The sequence below is a fragment of the Hemibagrus wyckioides genome, linkage group LG27, assembly GCF_019097595.1.
Source record: "Hemibagrus wyckioides isolate EC202008001 linkage group LG27, SWU_Hwy_1.0, whole genome shotgun sequence".
Classification (NCBI taxonomy): Eukaryota; Metazoa; Chordata; class Actinopteri; order Siluriformes; family Bagridae; genus Hemibagrus; species Hemibagrus wyckioides.
In genome coordinates, this window is record NC_080736.1 from 20,539,012 (window position 1) to 20,552,160 (window position 13,149).

The window sequence follows — 13,149 nt, forward strand, 5'->3', positions numbered from 1 at the left end:
AGTAAGAGGACCACACAGTAGTGCAGAGTTAGAGAGTGGAAAGGAAACAGTACTGCAAGTGGAACTGTGCACAGATTAAAAGAGAGAAAAGGTGGAAATAGGAAACTGTAAGTGATGACATCATGAATTATGATCTGTCTACCAAGAAAGTTTTAATGATGATTTAATATTTTATATAATTATTATAAGTGCCCACTTCTTTCAGATTAGGTTGTAGGGAGTTGGAGGTTCATATTCATACGGTAACTACATGGAGCATCAAATGGGCTGAGAATAAACAAGTCTTCATTCCAAACAAGTACTACATTACCAGAGATTATTGTTTACTTTATCCTCTCTGGTGCGCTCATCAATAAATCCAGACTATGAATTTTTTTGGTTTGAAAGTAAATCTACTTCCTGTTGGACATCCATACCAGCCCTAAGCACAACACATAAAGAACATTATTGCCAGAAGTGAACTATGAATTTATCCTTTGAAGACTGCATGTCCTTTTTTTATCAGTTTAATTTTAAGCTATTTGTAGCGTATTAAAGATCATTTAAAAAGTATGTAAAAAAATATAAAGACAAATATGTTGACATAATCTTTGATGTGTGTTGGAACCCAGAGCCCCTCTCCGGGTGGATACTTCAGGGTGGTTCTAGAGCCACCAATATTATCAAAAAGTCTTATAGTCCAGATCAAAAATGCAGGACAGAAACAAAGAAATAAAGTACTCCTCCAGGCTTGGATGAGAAGAAGCAACCGGTTTTATTAAAAAATATCACCGGAAATGGCACTCAAATACACAGATTCATGAACCGATGCAGTCAAGCACACCGCCCTTCACAAATCCCCCATTATATATACTTTCTAGCCCATCTGCCTAAACTTGCTGGGCTCTACTTTTCTATGGATTGTTTTGACATTCACTAATTTTTCCCCTGAAAAACAGCCCCACCTTTCTGTGGCCTTCATACAGTTTATGAGTCACAAGTTTTAATTTTAATACGTATTAGTTGTTGATCTGTCTAAACTTCAGAACTTATTTAGACCAAAACCACATTTATTTCATTACCCCTATAATTTATCACTTATACTTTAACCTACATAACCCACATGTTCCATATGTTTGTGTACTTGTTTGTTGTTCCTGTGTGGTTCATGGTGACTGCCTGGCAATTACTTAGAATCCTGAGGATTTTTATTTAAGGATTATTATTTAAGGAATAAATACTTCAGTTTTCACTCATTGCCTATGTAGTAGTAAAGGTAAAAGGGGTAAAATGGCTCTGTGATGTTAGTCTAGTTTTTTAATTTAGGTTAACTAACCTAGTTTACATTTAAATTATTTATTTAGTCATTTACTTTATTTTATTTTATTATTTATGTATTTAGGCTAGGATTCCAGTTTATTTTAATCTAGTTTAATTTAATTCTCTAAATCTTCCATTGCTTCATGTTTTTAAGTCTGTATATTTCCATTACACCTATTCAGTGTTTTCTCCCTATGTTTACATTAACATCAGCCACTACAATACACAGCCAACTCCATGATATGGTACGATGTGCTAGCCTATGTCCTTGTGATGTTTACACCAAAGCCAGAAAGTTCGAGAACAATAACCCACTAACGATGATTCAGCCAGTTTTGCTCATCTCTATTTTTGTGATTTTATATATATATTTTTGTCCTCTATAACGAACCAACTGGTACCCTACTCAGATTCTATGTCTACATTTGTGCTAATTTTTATCTATTTATCATAAGCTTACCTGTTGACTAATGATTATGGCAGGTGCTTAATAGTGAAAGAATTATTAGATGACCAAGTAGTCAAATAATTATGATTATTATCAAATAATCAATAAATTAAAGACGCTAATTAGATAGGCAACAAGTCAGTGATTAACAATGAGAGTAAGTACTGATTACCAAAATGAAAATCATCATATGATTAAACATAACTGAATGAATCTAATGATTAACCAATTAATCCTTAATCATTATTATGATTAAACGATTTATCTAGTCTCTTTGTTCATGTCTTAACGATTAAACCTGACTCGGATCTATCTTAAGGATTAAACGAAAGTATTCAAAGTTATTACAATTAGAATTAGAATTAGCATTAACCTTCCCTTACTGATTAAAATCAAATGTATTTAATGATTAGGTGCATGGAAAGCAAATGTTTCAAAAAATTTTCCCACAAACTCCACTGATCAAAATGTTTGCTTCCAGTTCCCTTTTAGTCCTACTGCCAACACCATTTTTCCATTTTCAGACAGATCACATTTATCTATGACAAGAAGCAAGATATGCCACAAATGATCTAAAACCGCACCATCAGACTGAGCTTTGTCCAGCAACTTCCATGTACATTAGTGTCTTAAAAATCAATTTCAGCCACAGCAGTATGTCAGAGCTTGAGATGCATTTCCTCAAAACACCTGGAATCAGTTATAAATGTTGCCTGCACAGACAAAACAAGGACATTTTAAGACACATTGAGGCCATTTCTGTCATAAATGAACACACTTAAATTAATACACTAGCCTTCAAAATAAGGAATGTACAAAACAGGTTTCGGACCTGCAAACAGACCTTTTTAAAGCTTTCCAGCAGAAAGTCATGACATTCAGTAAATTCATTCTGACATTCACTCTTCTGATCTGTATGCTGTGTAACGTGTGGGTGACTGCTTCTGTGTTAGAATCTTGAAAACTGATGAAACCCTCAGATGAAAGGTCACTTACACTAACTACTAGCTGTAGTTAACTTTAGGTCTACACATATTGACTGCTTTCTCCAGTGTCAGAGCTGCTTCACATAACAGTCTTTCCCTGAGACCATTATCAGGAATCCCACAGACTATTTTGTCCCTCACCATTGAGTCTCTAAAATCTCCAAATTCACAAGTCTTACTTAGTGTGTGCAGTTCCGCAAGGTACTGGTCAAAACTCACTCCTTGTGTCTGGTCAGCAGAGAAAAACTTCTCAAAAGTGACATTCTTACTTGGCACGAAGTATTATGGAACATGTGCCACACACAAGACCTGAAATAATTGTTTGGTCTAAAAACCACACACCTGGCAACACACAAACATCATCTGACATTCACTGAATTGAACTAGATGACTGTTCCTGAGAAAATTCAGCAACTTATTATTTCAATCAATTTACGCACTAGGCTTTCTCACAACAAATCAATCTCACTGTTGGATATGTAATCTAATGATGATGAGGTAGTTCTAGGTTTCGCCTTGTTTTATATAAGCTGTATCCGATACTGCCATCCTGTGGTGAGATTGAGAATTGACCTAATACAGGAGACTTACTATCAGGTACCACAGAGTATAGAAGTAATGCATTAAGTCTCTTTATATACTTTCACAAGAAGACCAGCCTGTAACCACTTAATGAAATAAAAATAATAAATGAATTAAATGACTTGAATGAAATTTGTTTTTATACTTGTACTTCTTGATATAATAAATAGCTTTTCTTTTCTTTTCTTTTTTAAACACTTCAGTTTCAGACATCTGAATCAGTGTTTATAAGTTAGGTCTGGTGATTAATTTCAGCTGGAGGATGTAGAAAGAAAACAAGGCCTGTCCCTGCACTTTCCTTCACTTAAAGCACTCTGAAATTTCCTTCAGGATGAATGTAAAAGTTTACAGAATTGCCATATTTGGCTGACGGTCTGTGTGCTCAGCTGTTTAAAGAGGCAGAAGGCCATCATACAGAGGTGGCAGCAGGAATAACACAGGCTACTGACTTAACACCTTACTACACACTGTGTCACTTTAAATTTCATTCATCTCAGGTTACTTTTAGAAGCATTACTGCACTTTAAAGCTTTGGACCCTGTGTTTTCTATAATGTATAATTTTCATTTTGAATGTACTTTTTTGTGATTTCAGTATTTATACCCTATACTCTTATACTTACACTCTACCCATGTGTGTACTTACCCCCACTGTTACCTATAGCCCCTCCCTGCATGCTTAGTCTCGTCAGCACTGTGAATGTCATACATGTGTCTCAGACCTTGAGTCCAAGAGAATTATTATTTCATCTCATCACACTGTATGTGGCTGTGATTATCTTGAAATACCACATAGTTAAAGCTCTGTGAAGAGATTCTGGCACTTAGGTTTAAAACACTTAAATCCTCATTATTCCCATCCTACAGTTCTGTTATTTATTTTAAAGTAAATTGTTCTTCATAAGTATACCAGTAATTGTTAAGAAGTTTCTGTCAGTTCACATTTCACAATACAAATCAAATCCAGCTCCAAGAAGAGATTCAGGGTCTAAGGTGATCTGTTATAAAGAAGGTATCAGCTTTCATATAAGCATTTCTTTAATGTTAACTAATGCAGTAAATAAAGTAAGTTAACAGAGCCTTAATGTAAAGTGTTATCACAGTATGTTTATATGGTTTATTACTCACATAAATAATTGTAATGTGATAAATGTATTGATTATGTCCACTGAAAAAAAAGTCCAAAATTCTGTGACCACATTAATAATCTGGGATTTTTCTTCAACTGCATTTTTTCCTATTTAATATATAGAAAGTAAACAATAGTTCATTTAAGATTCTGTACTCTTTCTAGGTGTCTATTTAAAGGTCAGATTTTCCTCATGTCTGATCTTTTTTACTGAAGCATGTGTTCAAGTGACACACTGATGCGTTTGATCTAAAATGGCTTGTAAGGTTTTACATAAACTTGTGGTGTCCATGCAGCTCAAATGCACACACTCATTTAAAGCAAAAAAGGCAACATGCTAAATGATAGAAGCTCAGAAAGGCATCTTGCATAAATTTCAAAGATTTGCCTTCAAGTTGTTGTAAAATAATATAATCTGTAAAACAAATTAATGTATTAAATTAGAAAAAAATTCCAAAAAGAAGCATTTTTACTAGTGTTCTCAGACATTTGGACCCCACTATATATTTTATTATGGCCTTAGCAAGGCTATAAAGTGTCCAGCTTTTATATATTTCTTTTCTGTTTTGTACATTCCTTATTTTGAAGGCTAGTGTATTAATTTAAGTGTGTTCATTTATGACAGAAATGGCCTCAATGTGTCTTAAAATGTCCTTGTTTTGTCTGTGCAGGCAACATTTATAACTGATTCCAGGTGTTTTGAGGAAATGCATCTCAAGCTCTGACATACTGCTGTGGCTGAAATTGATTTTTAAGACACTAATGTACATGGAAGTTGCTGGACAAAGCTCAGTCTGATGGTGTGCTTTTAGATCATTTGTGGCATATCTTGCTTCTTGTCATAGATAAATGTGATCTGTCTGAAAATGGAAAAATGGTGTTGGCAGTAGGACTAAAAGGGAACTGTAAGCAAACATTTTGATCAGTGGAGTTAATAAAGCTTATCTAACAGTTAGAACAGCTGTCCTGTGTTGTAATTATTTTATTGTTCATATTCTTCTTATTAACATGAGTTAATCATAATGGACTTTATACTGGACAATGGCAGCACACAGAGCGCTTACTCTAAATAAATGATGTTTATTATTATTTTTGTGGGAAATGGTGATGGAGTTCTAACTGAAAGACTACAAACTAAAATATATCATCCTATCATCACATACTCTCCCATCCAGCATGTCTAGACAAACATGCGTACACATGCACACGTGCACACAATCTTGGTATTTCCAATGACCTTCGAATTGGTGTAGATATTTAATGGAACATGCCATTTCAGAGGCTTGTACCAATCACTGTAGTTCCATAAAGCTCAGTCTTTACAATATGAATAGGTAAAAATCATCTTCTGTTGTGACCTAAATCTTTATAAACTACTGTGTTGAGACAGTGTATATATCTTTAATAACTACTGTGTATTCTGACTCACATGTCAACAGAAACAGAAGCTGAATAGATTCTGGATGAAGCCTTAAAAATAATCAGACATGATCTTCCATGAGAGCATTCTCTGGACATCAAATAAACCCAGACACACCTCATATTTCTGCCCTTGTCATCTGGCAAAAGGGTATAGATAGGTTTTAAGTTAGTTATAGTTATAGTTAGTGCTGGTTTATACTGGTCTATACTGGTTTAGTGCTGGTTTATACCAGTTAGTGCTGGTTTATACTGGTTTATATACCAGTTAGTGCTGGTTTATACTGGTTTAGTGCTGGTTTATTCTGGTTTATACTAGTTAGTGCTGGTTTATACTGGTTCATACTGGTTAGTGCTGGTTTTTACTGGTTTAGGTATTAGAAAAAAATTATGGCTGCTTTCTAGACGTGCTAAACAACTATGTAATTTTCTGCAAACCTGTCCCTGGGTCATAAGCCCAAGAAAAAAACATGATTTTGAACAGTGACCAAAATTAGTGAGAGGCTAATCAACCCACTATAAAATAACTTTTACTTAAATGAAAATGAAATGGCCTCAATGTGTCTTAAAGTTTAGTGAGGAAATAATAAAATACTACTAAAATAATAAAGTAGTAATAAAATAAAGGACAAATAATAAGAAACGCGGAAAATGTATGCTGATTTATTTTTGTTAGTTCAGATTCATTCTGGTTTAAATGTTTTATCATTATTTACAGTAACTTTAGGAGATAAAACTCATTCATAATGGTTAATAAAGGTGTCATGAAGACGCTGTGATTTCTATTTCACCAGCAGAGGGCGCGCTGAGACTGTCAAATATTCCCTAACAAGAACCTGAAACATCTCAATGGCGCCATCTAGAGGGAATCGTGCAGAAAATTATTTCTGTATCTTTGAGAATTTTTTAAAAGCATCAAATTTTTTTGGTAAACGGAAATGAAATACGTTGTGGAAGTGCAATTTTCATACGTTTTCATTAAGATTAAAATGGATTAGAATATAGCTCATATCTGTATATATGATTATATCTACATATATGATACAGTATAAACAACTCAATTCAATTCAGTTCAGTGTTAATTGTCTTGTGCACAGTGAGGAAAACAAGTTTCCCTGTACAATGAAATTCTTTCTTTGCTTTTCACAGTTAATGCCAAGACAAGTCACACACACAAAAATATAACTCAGTGTTCTAGTATTCAGTAGCATATGGTGAGATGCTGTTGTTTAACTGTTTAATTGTTTCATCTCAGTACACACACACACACACACACACACACACACACACACACACACTCTCTCTCTCTCTCTCTCTCTCTCTCTCTCTCTCTGACAGCATTTCACACAGTAACATGACTGTTGTTTTAGAAAAATACTGATATGTAATACAGCAATACTCTACTCTTTTTACTGTGTAATTATATGAGAAACAAATGAGAAATGTTTATGATGTGTTATAAAAAAAGACACTTGAGACACGTGTGTAATGAACCAAAAAATAATGTATTAACTATTTACAAGCAATGACAAACTGTACACTTATTACAGATATTAATATTTTATATAATATTTTAACATTTTATACCACAACACATTTGTATAATTTAATAGTAAAAGTCTTAAAAATGTAATATTTACATATTTACAACAATGCATAATTCAACAACAATACAATTATATTTATTTATTTATTAATATAAATGACAATAATACACATAACATAAATAAACAACATTAATATATTATAATTTTATAATTATAAAAATCCTATACATTTAATACAAATTAAATGCAAATGCAAAAAAAAAACAAGACTCACATTTTTAACTAGATGCCATAATTACTTTAATCATACCACAATTATATCATTAAAATGATTTACATTTAGAGATTATGCTAGAGATGGTGGTAAGAATCCTCTGGATGCCTGCGCAATCACACCGAGATTCATAAAGTGACCGAATGATGTAGCTATGAACTATGGGCTATGAGCTCATAAGAGGTGTTCTTAAAAAAACTACAGAAGAGGCCTGAGCATGAACACTGGGCTCTTGGGTCTACTGAAAATTTTGGGAACAGGTTACATAGTTAGCTCCAAAATGTTTTTTTAAAAAAAAATTTCCAACACAACAGACGAGAAGGTATCAAGCAGATTCTCACCACCCCACGTGTTTAAAAGGCTGAAATACTTACATAATTATTAAAAAAGACTAATGCTGAAATCTAGGGGTGAAATAATTATCACACATACTTACCACAGATACTTACCATACATCATGGATATGAGGTGATGAACATGAGGTGATGACTGAGCTTCTGAACTTTTGAACAGCTCTCCCATGTAAATAGAAACCAAGTTAACGGGGAAACGGATGATCCATACAGGTGGTGGGATCCATACAGGAGAGAGACCTCTCATAGGTGGGGATGAGCTCCTCACAGGTGGTGGGATCCATACAGGAGAGAGACCTCTCATAGGTGGGGATGAGCTCCTCACAGGTGGTGGGATCCATACAGGAGAGAGACCTCTCATAGGTGGGGATGGGCTCCTCACAGGTGGTGGGATCCATACAGGAGAGAGACCTCTCATAGGTGGGGATGAGCTCCTCACAGGTGGTGGGATCCATACAGGAGAGAGACCTCTCATAGGTGGGGATGGGCTCCTCACAGGTGGTGGGATCCATACAGGAGAGAGACCTCTCATAGGTGGGGATGAGCTCCTCACAGGTGGTGGGATCCATACAGGAGAGAGACCTCTCATAGGTGGGGATGGGCTCCTCACAGGTGGTGGGATCCATACAGGAGAGAGACCTCTCATAGGTGGGGATGGGCTCCTCACAGGTGGTGGGATCCATACAGGAGAGAGACCTCTCATAGGTGGGGATGGGCTCCTCACAGGTGGTGGGATCCATACAGGAGAGAGACCTCTCATAGGTGGGGATGGGCTCCTCACAGGTGGTGGGATCCTCACAGGTGGTGGGATCCATACAGGAGAGAGACCTCTCATAGGTGGGGATGGGATCCTCACAGGTGGTGGGATCCATACAGGAGAGAGACCTCTCATAGGTGGGGATGGGATCCTCACAGGTGGTGGGATCCATACAGGAGAGAGACCTCTCATAGGTGGGGATGGGCTCCTCACAGGTGGTGGGATCCATACAGGAGAGACCTCTCATAGGTGGGGATGAGCTCCTCACAGGTGGTGGGATCCATACAGGAGAGAGGCCTCTCATAGGTGGGGATGGGATCCTCACAGGTGGTGGGATCCATACAGGAGAGAGGCCTCTCATAGGTGGGGATGGGATCCTCACAGGTGGTGGGATCCATACAGGAGAGAGACCTCTCATAGGTGGGGATGGGCTCCTCACAGGTGATGGGATCCATACAGGAGAGAGACCTCTCATAGGTGGGGATTGGCTCCTCACAGGTGGTGGGATCCTCACAGGTGGTGGGATCCATACAGGAGAGAGGCCTCTCATAGGTGGGGATGGGATCCTCACAGGTGGTGGGATCCATACAGGAGAGAGACCTCTCATAGGTGGGGATGGGATCCTCACAGGTGGTGGGATCCATACAGGAGAGAGACCTCTCATAGGTGGGGATGGGATCCTCACAGGTGGTGGGATCCATACAGGAGAGAGGCCTCTCATAGGTGGGGATGGGATCCTCACAGGTGGTGGGATCCATACAGGAGAGAGACCTCTCATAGGCCAGATGTCATTGTCCTCAGAGTCACTGAGCTCTCTGTTGTAGCTGAGCTCATCCTCCGGAAACACAAACGTCTCCCTCTGTGTCCCTGTGTCAAAGAAGATAAACAGACAATGTGGCACATTTAAAAACGTCTCATAAAAAGAAGCAGAAACCCTTTTTAATAGCACTGTGTATGTTTTGTAAAGCAGGAAAACCTCCCTATCAAAACAAGACGTATTTACACAAGTTATATTAGTAAGAGTAATTCTGCAGTATGATTAATGCTGTCACACCTAGACTACAGTCTACTGGTCAAATTTAAGAAAAAGTATCGCAAAAGTAACATAACATTACTTTTTATAAAAAATAACTAAGTAATGCAAGTAGTTACTTTTTTAGGGAGTAACACAATATTGTAACGCATTACTTTTAAAAGTAACTTTCCCCAACACTGAATATAATATATAATAAAATATATAATAAAATAACAAATATATAATATATTTGTTATTTTTCACATTTTAGTAAACCATTTAAAGGTTGTGAAATTCTGTAAAAATGATCTGTATATGAGTGAAAAATTCAGTTTGTGTTGCGTTTAAAGGAAACTTTTATACATATACTGATGGCTAAAAATAATCAGAATGAGACCGCAATAGGAACAAATATAAACATTTATTTAAGCAAAGTCTATAAGAAGTATACAAATAAGTTTATTTCTAAACAATTCTATATATGTATTTACAATCTATAGGCTATTGATGGGAATAGGGGGAGTGGGATAGGAACAGAGGGATAGATTAATAAGGGATGATTATTAAGGGACGAGGGATCTTAAATGCTAAGGTTAAGCCCTTCTTCAGGTCCTGGGGTTCACTGTACAAACCTGTAGGAAAGAAAAGAGATTTTTTAAATATTAAGTTGATCAAAAATAGAAATAAAATGATTTCATATTTACGTGTGGAGCCTGAGCAATGTAGGAAAAAGAAGTGAGAGAAAAGAAGATGAAATGAAACAGAGGAAGAAAAGATGAAGTGGGTAAGGGGAAAGACATTGCTCAGAGCTCCTCCAAAATGTCCATCATCAGCTGGACGTGCAGCTTGAGGAGTCGCTGAACTGTGGTGGCTAAGGCTGCTGGGTCACTGTAGAGCTCCAGAGGCTGAGTGAAGAGTACTTCAGCAAGCTCTGTAAGGTAATCCTATTGACAAATTCCACACACATCCAACATAGTGTCACTGAGTTTAAGATACAATCCTGAGAATTTGTGGATCGTGGCATCAGAAGATATTCAACACTTACAATAAGCACTGTGAAGTACAGCTCTGCTGCAGGCTCCCACACGTCCACGTCCCACATGCTGAAGAGCGCAAGCAGGCGCTCCAAGAAACCTCCCTTAAACTTTTGGAAAGAAAGACAAGCTTCATTAATGCCATGTCTTATCAGGTTTAAAAAATATGGAAAAAGAAAACCAGATCAAATAGACCATGTTCTGAAACTCAAACATTACTTAGAAATCTCCTGATAAGACACTTACTGGCTGAGGTTTTGAGCCATTTATAAAGTAGCTGAAGAAAATCAGCTCAAAAAAACATCCAGGAAGTTGTAGTGGTGGTCCTGCACAGAGTAGAAAAGATACAAAAATAAATTAGCTTTACATATTGGAGTCCTGTTTTCTATATTAGCAAAATCTGTTATCTTTAAACATCTGTCATTTCACACAGGCGTTTATTAGCTTACACAGGAGCTGAGCTCTGCTTTAATCGATTCCTGATTGGAAGGCGTCCTCAGGAATCGAATCAGGGTCTCGTAGGCCAACTGCACACCAACTGCATCCTGTTAAAGCAAACGAAAAAATCTCTGTAACTCACTTTGGCTATGGCTGAGAAACTGAAATTATTTCCATCACAAAAATGATACAGTCTTTCATCATTCTGAAGTCACCTGGTTGTTAGCTGCTGCCAGTCGCATGACCATCTTCTTTCCAGCCATGAACAAGAAGTTCTGCTTGTGGATGCTGGCAAGCAGAGTCTGAATATAAGACAGCACACAATATAAAAGTTAAAGCAGAGTGGACTTTACCTGCGCAGTAACAGCAGCTGAATAAAGGTTTTACTCACAGCAAACGCCTCACGAAGCGCGGGCACCTTCAGGCCGATTTCAGTCACCCCTCTGTCTGAAAGATGGCAGCTAAGAAACAAGAGATGTAAATGTTTAGTGTATATTAAACATACAATACACTGTTACATCATTAAAGAGTGAAGAGGATCGTACCAAATAAAGGGCACCTCCAACTCCTCTGGGTTAAGGCGCTCCTCACTCTCCTGCAAGCCAAATCATTAAATCATTAAAACTCACACAGTAAATTTTACAGTATCCGAATCAGGGGAATAGCAGCATATGTAGATACACATCAGGTCTGAAAGTCTGAATTACCTCAGAAGAGTAGAGCAGGAAGATCATGAGTGCTTCTGATCACAGCAGTTTCATACTAATATTCTGTCACTTAGAAAAAAACAGAAAAACAGGTGAAGGGTCTTGAGGTTGTTCTGTGGGCAGCAGCTGGATGTTCGGCTCAACAAACTTAAAACACACAAACACAATTAGTCACTGCAGTTCATAACATTTTGTGATGCCACAATGAATAATCCCTTACCTGAATGCCAGTGAAACTCTCCTTATCACTGGTATAATAAGGGAATCCCTGTAAAAGACAATTAGATGAAACTCAAGATCTACAACCACATTTCACAAAAGTGCTCTTCTAAAAATCATGTCAGTTGAAAAATGTCCATTCTCTTCATCAGAGTAATAAAGACTGTGATTACCTCGCGAGTCAAGCAGTGTGTCTCTGCGCTTTCAAACCAGCAGAGCCGACTCTCTGGACCCCACATCATTCCAAATGATGTCTCTGCTTATGTCCACTGGCCAGAAATAGAGAAACAAAACTTAACATTAGATCTTGTAAAGAAGGATGTTTGTGTGTTTGTATCTCAGTTACAGCAGTGTACAATACCTGGGAGAGGGAGGAGACTACAGACACACACTGAACATCACGGCAGGCACTGTCCGGCTCACCAGCATCGAGCGGCTGTGAAATGTAGAGCATGAAGATCATAAGTGCTTCTTATCATATCAGATTTATACTAACATTCTTTACAGTAAAAACAACCTTGTAAAATCCATTGATTGGCTTTAGGAAATAAATGAAGGATTTTCTTACCAGAATGACAGCTGAAGGTTCTTCGTGTGGTTCGGTGGGCAGCAGCTGCAGGATTGGCTCAATGACCTTAACACACACACACACACACACACACTTAGAAAAAAGTGGCCTGTAGGTTTTAAATGAAGTTAAAATATTACTATTTAACTGACACATACCTGGAGGACAGAGGGAGTATCTGCTGATTCCTCCAGCACATCCACAGGCTCTGCAATAGATTATTTTTCTGTGACTCAGAATTATGACTCTTCAATTACACAATATCAAACTTTCCTATTAATGCATAAAAGTTAATAAAGCAGTGAGTTTGATAATTAGTTAACTTGTGAAGAAACAGAAAAATTGGAGCAGTCAGATTGTGTAAATTCACTGTAC

The 13,149-nt window shown here is 37.2% G+C and overlaps 1 long non-coding RNA gene across 1 annotated transcript; it reads right to left on the reverse strand.

The window, feature by feature from the left end:
- Window positions 1–12,373: 12,373 nt before the first annotated feature.
- On the reverse strand, window positions 12,374–12,838 carry LOC131347524 (uncharacterized). Its single transcript, XR_009203786.1, has 3 exons — window positions 12,775–12,838; window positions 12,568–12,642; window positions 12,374–12,475 (listed from the first exon to the last, which is right to left on the reverse strand). It is a non-coding gene; the product is annotated as an uncharacterized LOC131347524 (long non-coding RNA).
- Between the last annotated feature and the right edge of the window lie 311 nt (window positions 12,839–13,149).